Source organism: Pteropus alecto, unplaced genomic scaffold (genome assembly GCF_000325575.1).
Source record: "Pteropus alecto unplaced genomic scaffold, ASM32557v1 scaffold76, whole genome shotgun sequence".
Taxonomy (NCBI): Eukaryota; Metazoa; Chordata; class Mammalia; order Chiroptera; family Pteropodidae; genus Pteropus; species Pteropus alecto.
In genome coordinates, this window is record NW_006443138.1 from 11,466,494 (window position 1) to 11,472,496 (window position 6,003).

The window sequence follows — 6,003 nt, forward strand, 5'->3', positions numbered from 1 at the left end:
CTTGAAAGCAACCAAGATGGCCTTTGTAAGTGAATGGATAGACTGTACTACATCCAGACAATGGAATATTTTTCAGCACTAAAAAGAAATGAGCCATCAAGACAAGAAAGGATATAAAGGGGTCTTAAATGCATCATGTTAAATGAAAGAAGCCAATTTGAAAAGTTTATATACTGTATGATTCCAACTATATGATATTTTGGAAAAAGTATAACTAAGAAAACAAAAGATCAGTGGTTACTGGGGTTAGGGGGTGAGGAGATGAATAAGCAGAATACAGAGAATTTTTAAGGCAGTAAAAATCCTCTGTATGATATTATACTAGATATATGCCATTATACATTTGTCCAAACCCATAGAATGTACAACACCAAGAGTGAACCCTGGACTTTGGGCGTTAATCCCTGGTAAAACACATACTATTCTGGTGAATAATGTTGATAGTGGGGGAAGCTCTGTGTGTGGCGGGGCAGAGAGAATATGGGAAATCTCTGTAACTCACTCTCAGTTTTGCTATAAACCTAAAACTGCTCTGAAAAAAATAAAGTCTTAAAAAATTCATTGAGCTATGCATATAAGGTGAGAGCACCTTACTATAAGTATTTGACAACTCAATAAAAAGATTTAAACATCAGTGAAAATGTCTGACCCCATCTCAGATCTTTTGATTCAGAATCTCTGGAATAAGAGCATGTGAATCTTCATTTTTAATAAGCACTTTCAGGTGATTCTACTGTACATCGACGTTTGAGAACCACTAATGTAAAATACATGTTCAAATATCAAAGACCAAGAAAAATAATCTGAAATCAAGACCATCCCAGGGACTATGAGATAAATGTCATATAAATAACAGTGTTCATATATTCTGAAACCTCAGAGATTTGAGTCAAGAAATCAACATCTGTTTCTTGTGCTATCCGATAGGTCTCTACATGTAGTTCTAACATAAAAATTGAAATGAGCCCTTGAGAGGAGAGGACCCACTGAGAGGCATGCTGCAGAGCTCTGCTCTTAACATTCACCTTTGTGACCAGAGCCTCAGGCAGAAGTGTTCCTCTCTCCAATCTGATAATGTCAAAAGCTGGTCAAGTTACTTGGGTTTGAATTACAACGCAGTGCTTTTGGGAAGAGCACTTGTCAAGAACATACCTACTCCAAAATAAGTAGGGGGCTGTTTGGAAAAGAGGAAAACCGATCTGCCTAATGGAGCTTTTTGAAAGCTGAGATAAAAGATTCCCTTCAGGGTAACTGCTTGCAGAGTGTCGTGATTCCGAATGAAAAGCTCTGCTGGCTCACGCACAGATGCTCTAATGTTTGAGTGAATGAACTGGGAGAACACTTAGAGACTGTCCAAGATCGTAGCAAGGATTTGTTTCCAAAAGGCTCCCATGCTTTTGGTGTTACTTCACACTGCAGCATTTTCCTGCAATGTTCATTGTGGTGTTATTACAGACTTATTCGGGGAAAGGCCGGCATGCCTTGAAGGGGCAGTACGTGCCACATCCACGCCACTGTAGAACAAACCACAGGGCTCTGGTTACCCACCTCTTGGGTTTTCCTTTTACGATTCTGGACTAATGTAGTGCTCTTTTCATAAAGGGAGCATGAACGGAACAAACATTTTCTGGGCTATGAATTGAATGAGAAAATGCTAATCTATGATCTCCCTGCGGACAGTATGGCTAAGGTTACAGTGAAAAATGATCCCCAGCACAATCTTCATGGCTAATCCTCTCCACCCATATTCCCTTTCCCAAAGCACAATTTCCTTTAGTTCATGCCCCACCCCCAACAGCACACTTTTTATTGCCAACCTCCAATAACAGAGTGCAGATTTCCCTGGGGAAATGGCGAAGTGACTCAAGGTATTTATCTGTTGGCAAAACTGCACTTTTTCTGAGACTGTTGTATGTACGCAGATATTTCTCCTCACACGAATCACAGTATTTTCTAGCTGAAAGAGACCCTGAGGACAATTTCATTAATAGAGACAAAAAGGCCCAGAAAGGCAAACTTACCCCAGGTTACAGAAGTAGTTAGGGATCACACCTCAGCTTCAGTTAATGTCCTCTGGCCAAACCAGGATTGCCTTGTTCGCAGACTTTGCCAACACCTCTGAGCCCTTTTTTTTTTTTTTTTTTAAAGGCTTTGTTTTTTTAAGGGCAGTTTTAGATTCACAGTAATATTGAGTGGAAGGTGCAGATTTCCCACACACTCCCTGTCCCCACACATGCCTCCCAGTCCTTTTAAGTTGCTTAGTAGTTCTGGGCCAGTTCATGTAGTTTAAACCAAATTAATACCCTTTTCCCCTCTCTATTTGTCAGATATTTTTATAGGATAACAGACAGGAGATGGTATCCTATCAGGATACTGGAAAGAACTTTAGAAATATCCCCATTCTCCTACATCCAAAATACACTTTGTTACTTCTCCCCAACAATTAACCCTATTCCTTCCCTCTTGGCAATGGGTCATGCCTCCCATTGCCAATATTATGTTTCCTTCTTCACTTCTGGAATTTCTTCACCTGGACTTTCCTGGGATCCATCACACACAGTCTCTTTTAGTACATAGTACATCTGTTGATTATTTTGAAATAGTCCATGTCTTTTTCTTAATGTTTATCATCAGTTTTCTAACATGAAAGTATTGGGTCACTTTGGCATTCTTATTAGTCTGTGGTTGTATTTCAACGATCTCCTACAAACTGAATGACAAAAATGTTCACCATATTCAATACATTGAACATTTTCATTTTATTCCACTGTCCTGAGCGATGAAAGCACATGTTCAAGATGAGTCATCTCATTTCCTGCCAAGAATAATTGGCAGGCATACTGTGGCTTCCTCTAGTTACTTCTTAGTTTCAGCCATTTAATTTTTAAATCTTAAAACAGGGTTTATGATTTTAATCAAATCTGCAATTATTATAAGTAAATGCCTTGCTTATCTGATGACAGAGATATATGTGAAATATATATAAGCAATTCGGGAATTTAGTATTGCCTAGTAATATGTGTCACAGCCTCATTTGTTTTTCAGTAAGTATCGACGTGGTTCATGGTACTTCCAGATTACCTAATTTAAGATGAGGAACCGTAAACATTTTCCTGATGACATATCCTTCCAAAATGGCAGCAATGTCAGCAGTGCATATAGTATTGTACTTTAGTTTTGATGGATGGAAAAGTCAAAACAGCAAGCCAAGGTCATGAGGCTCAATATGAGAACAAGAAATGCAATGGTTGCCTAACTACTGAACTAAAATCTAGCAACAGATCTTGAAGTCTTTCATAATAGATCCCTAATTCATCACCACTACACTCCCTACTTAGCCAAGCTCCCCCTTCATTAGTTTTCATGCAGTTTGTCCTAAGATTTTCAGATATTAAGCAAAGCATTCTGTCTCACCCAGCCTCTCAGGATCTCATGTCAGCATCGCCCAGTGTCTACTCTTTCTCACTTTCACTTTCCATTCCCAAAGACATAGCAAGAAAATGGATAGGAGCCACAAAAAGTCTAGAGATTCTTGACCTAGGTCTTCCAATTTTTAATTATTAGACAGAGAGGCAATATGATTTAGTAAAATAATAATGCATCTGGTGTCGGAAAACCCAAGGTGAACTCTGATTCTGTCACTTACCAGTTCTGTGACTGTCACTGAATGAATTAATCTCATAGAGCTTCAATTTCCTCATTGCTTATATGGTGAATGGTACACTGGTTTACTGTAAGATGCAAAATCCACTGAATGCACTTTGTAAACTACGTAGTGCCATATGTAAAATAGTTTGATGCTGACACCTCTATCCCTGAGGGCAAGTGGCACTCAAAGGGCCTCCTACAGCTTCAGTGACTTCTGAACAAAAAGCTGATAATCATGGCCTAGACCAGTGATCTCCAACTTTTCCCTAGAAGTCTTCATTGGAGAATGGAAAATGAACCATTCTGGGCTAAATGAAAGAAAATTATTTGAAAATTTATTTCTACTTTTTAACATTTTATTTTAAGATAAACTATTTACATTTCTAACCAAATAAAATTGATGCTTTAGGAAAATATGACACATTTACCACATGGTCCCCTGTGCTCTCTGGAATTGCACCCAATGGCATCCCTGTGTCATAGGTCATATGTGTTTCCATCAGAAGTTATTAGAGCTGTCTTATAATCAACCATTTGTTGGTCTTACTCCTGCAGATAGGCACTTTGGTTCATTTCTTGTTTTATCCCTAGAACCTAGCATGGTGCTTAGTATATCATAAACGCCCTTTACATAATTTCTTAAAGAATCAGTCAACATTTTTTTTCAAGGATAAAAGGGGGTTGTTGATAATTAATGTCCTAATTACTACTGACTTACACTGATAAAACTGAAAAAGGTGAAATGATAGCTTTAAAAGTTAAATGGCTAGACCCAAATTTTAAGTCCAATGCTGACTTTGAGCTCTTCTACCCAATGCCCAGCTATCTTTCCCTGACACTCAATAGTCTGCCTCTCAGCATAGACATTCATTTCATCACTGCTAAGCCTGTCTTTACAGATGAACACCATTCATAGTTTATTCTGCCCATTTATTGTTTATAATCCTCAATTATAAATGTAAGAAACCTTGCTCCAGTCATTGTTCCACAGTCCACAATATCTGTTTCACACACAAATTTCCCCTTGGAACCAATGAATATTCTGTGCTAGAAGATATCCTGGGGATGGGGAGGAAGGCAGAGAGAGGACAGAGAGAGAGAGAGAGAGAGAGAGAGAGACAGACAGACAGAGAGACCTGAAAACTCTCTTTCTGACTACCTTCTTCCAATGATGTTTAAGTCACCATCTGTTGACAATACTCTTGTGCAGAGCCAGTTTTGAAGGTTAATGACATGTCACGCATCCTCTAGCGTCTGGTAACAAAAATAGGCTGCTCTCCCAGAATTCGATAGAACAGTTGTTACGCCCTGGAAGATGCAATACGTCAGCCAGCACTCCAACAGGGTCCAGGAAGGAAATTCCTGCCAAAAGCTGGATGAAATTTAACAGTGGTCCAGGAGAAACAACTTTTACTAAAATTCAAATGTGAAAGTGATCTTTTTTCCCTGAGGCCAGTAAAGGGCCTATACAGTATTAACCTTCCAAAATGACCCTGCATAATGTATTATTTTTTTAAATAGCCCTTGAATTTCATCATCAACTCCAATATATATTTGCTCTTTTCTTTACCTATTTTCAGAAAAATAAGAGCTGTAAGCCTGTAATAAAAATAGGTCCAAGGGTTTGCCCAGGGCCCACCCATGGGTTTTTTCGTTTTGTTTTTTTTTGTGGCGGGGGGGGGGGTAGTGTTAAATTATTGGCATTGTAGCTGATTCAAGGCAAATCTGGGTCTCAGCTTCATTGACAGCCTACTGTTTAATGACTCACTTTGCTGTCTCATCAAGAATTCGCCCAGTTGAAAAGTTTGCACCTTCTCAAATGTAATTGCATGCCTTCCCCACATTTCATCTGGCTCTCTTTAATTTTCAAAGCCCTGCTGAGCAGCTTTTGAAAACCCAGGCCCTTTACCACCTGGTTCTCTGGGGATGTTTTAAAAGGAGGCAGCTCTGCCTATTTTTCTGCTAACCTATGAACAAACTGTCTGGTCGCAGCATGGAGTAGAGCAGATTGAACAGGGACTGTATAAAAGGACAGAGCAGGGACACTGGACGGCTCCCAAGTTTCTCCAAACCATGCCTTTGTAGTGTGACATCATTATTTTGTTTGAAGTGAAGTTTCTGGACTAACTTCAAATATAAGTGTAGAATACAAATTTAAAAAACCTAAATGATTGTTTGATTACTTGCCAGTTTGAAGTATCTAACATTCTCTTAGGCAAGAGCAGACATACAAGTAAAAGTTTGGAGGTGCTGAAGTGATCACTTTCACAAAAGTCAGGAGATCTGGGTTTATTTGCAGGCTCTTCTTGTGTGAATTTATATAAATCATTTAATCTTCCTGGGCCTCAAATTCCT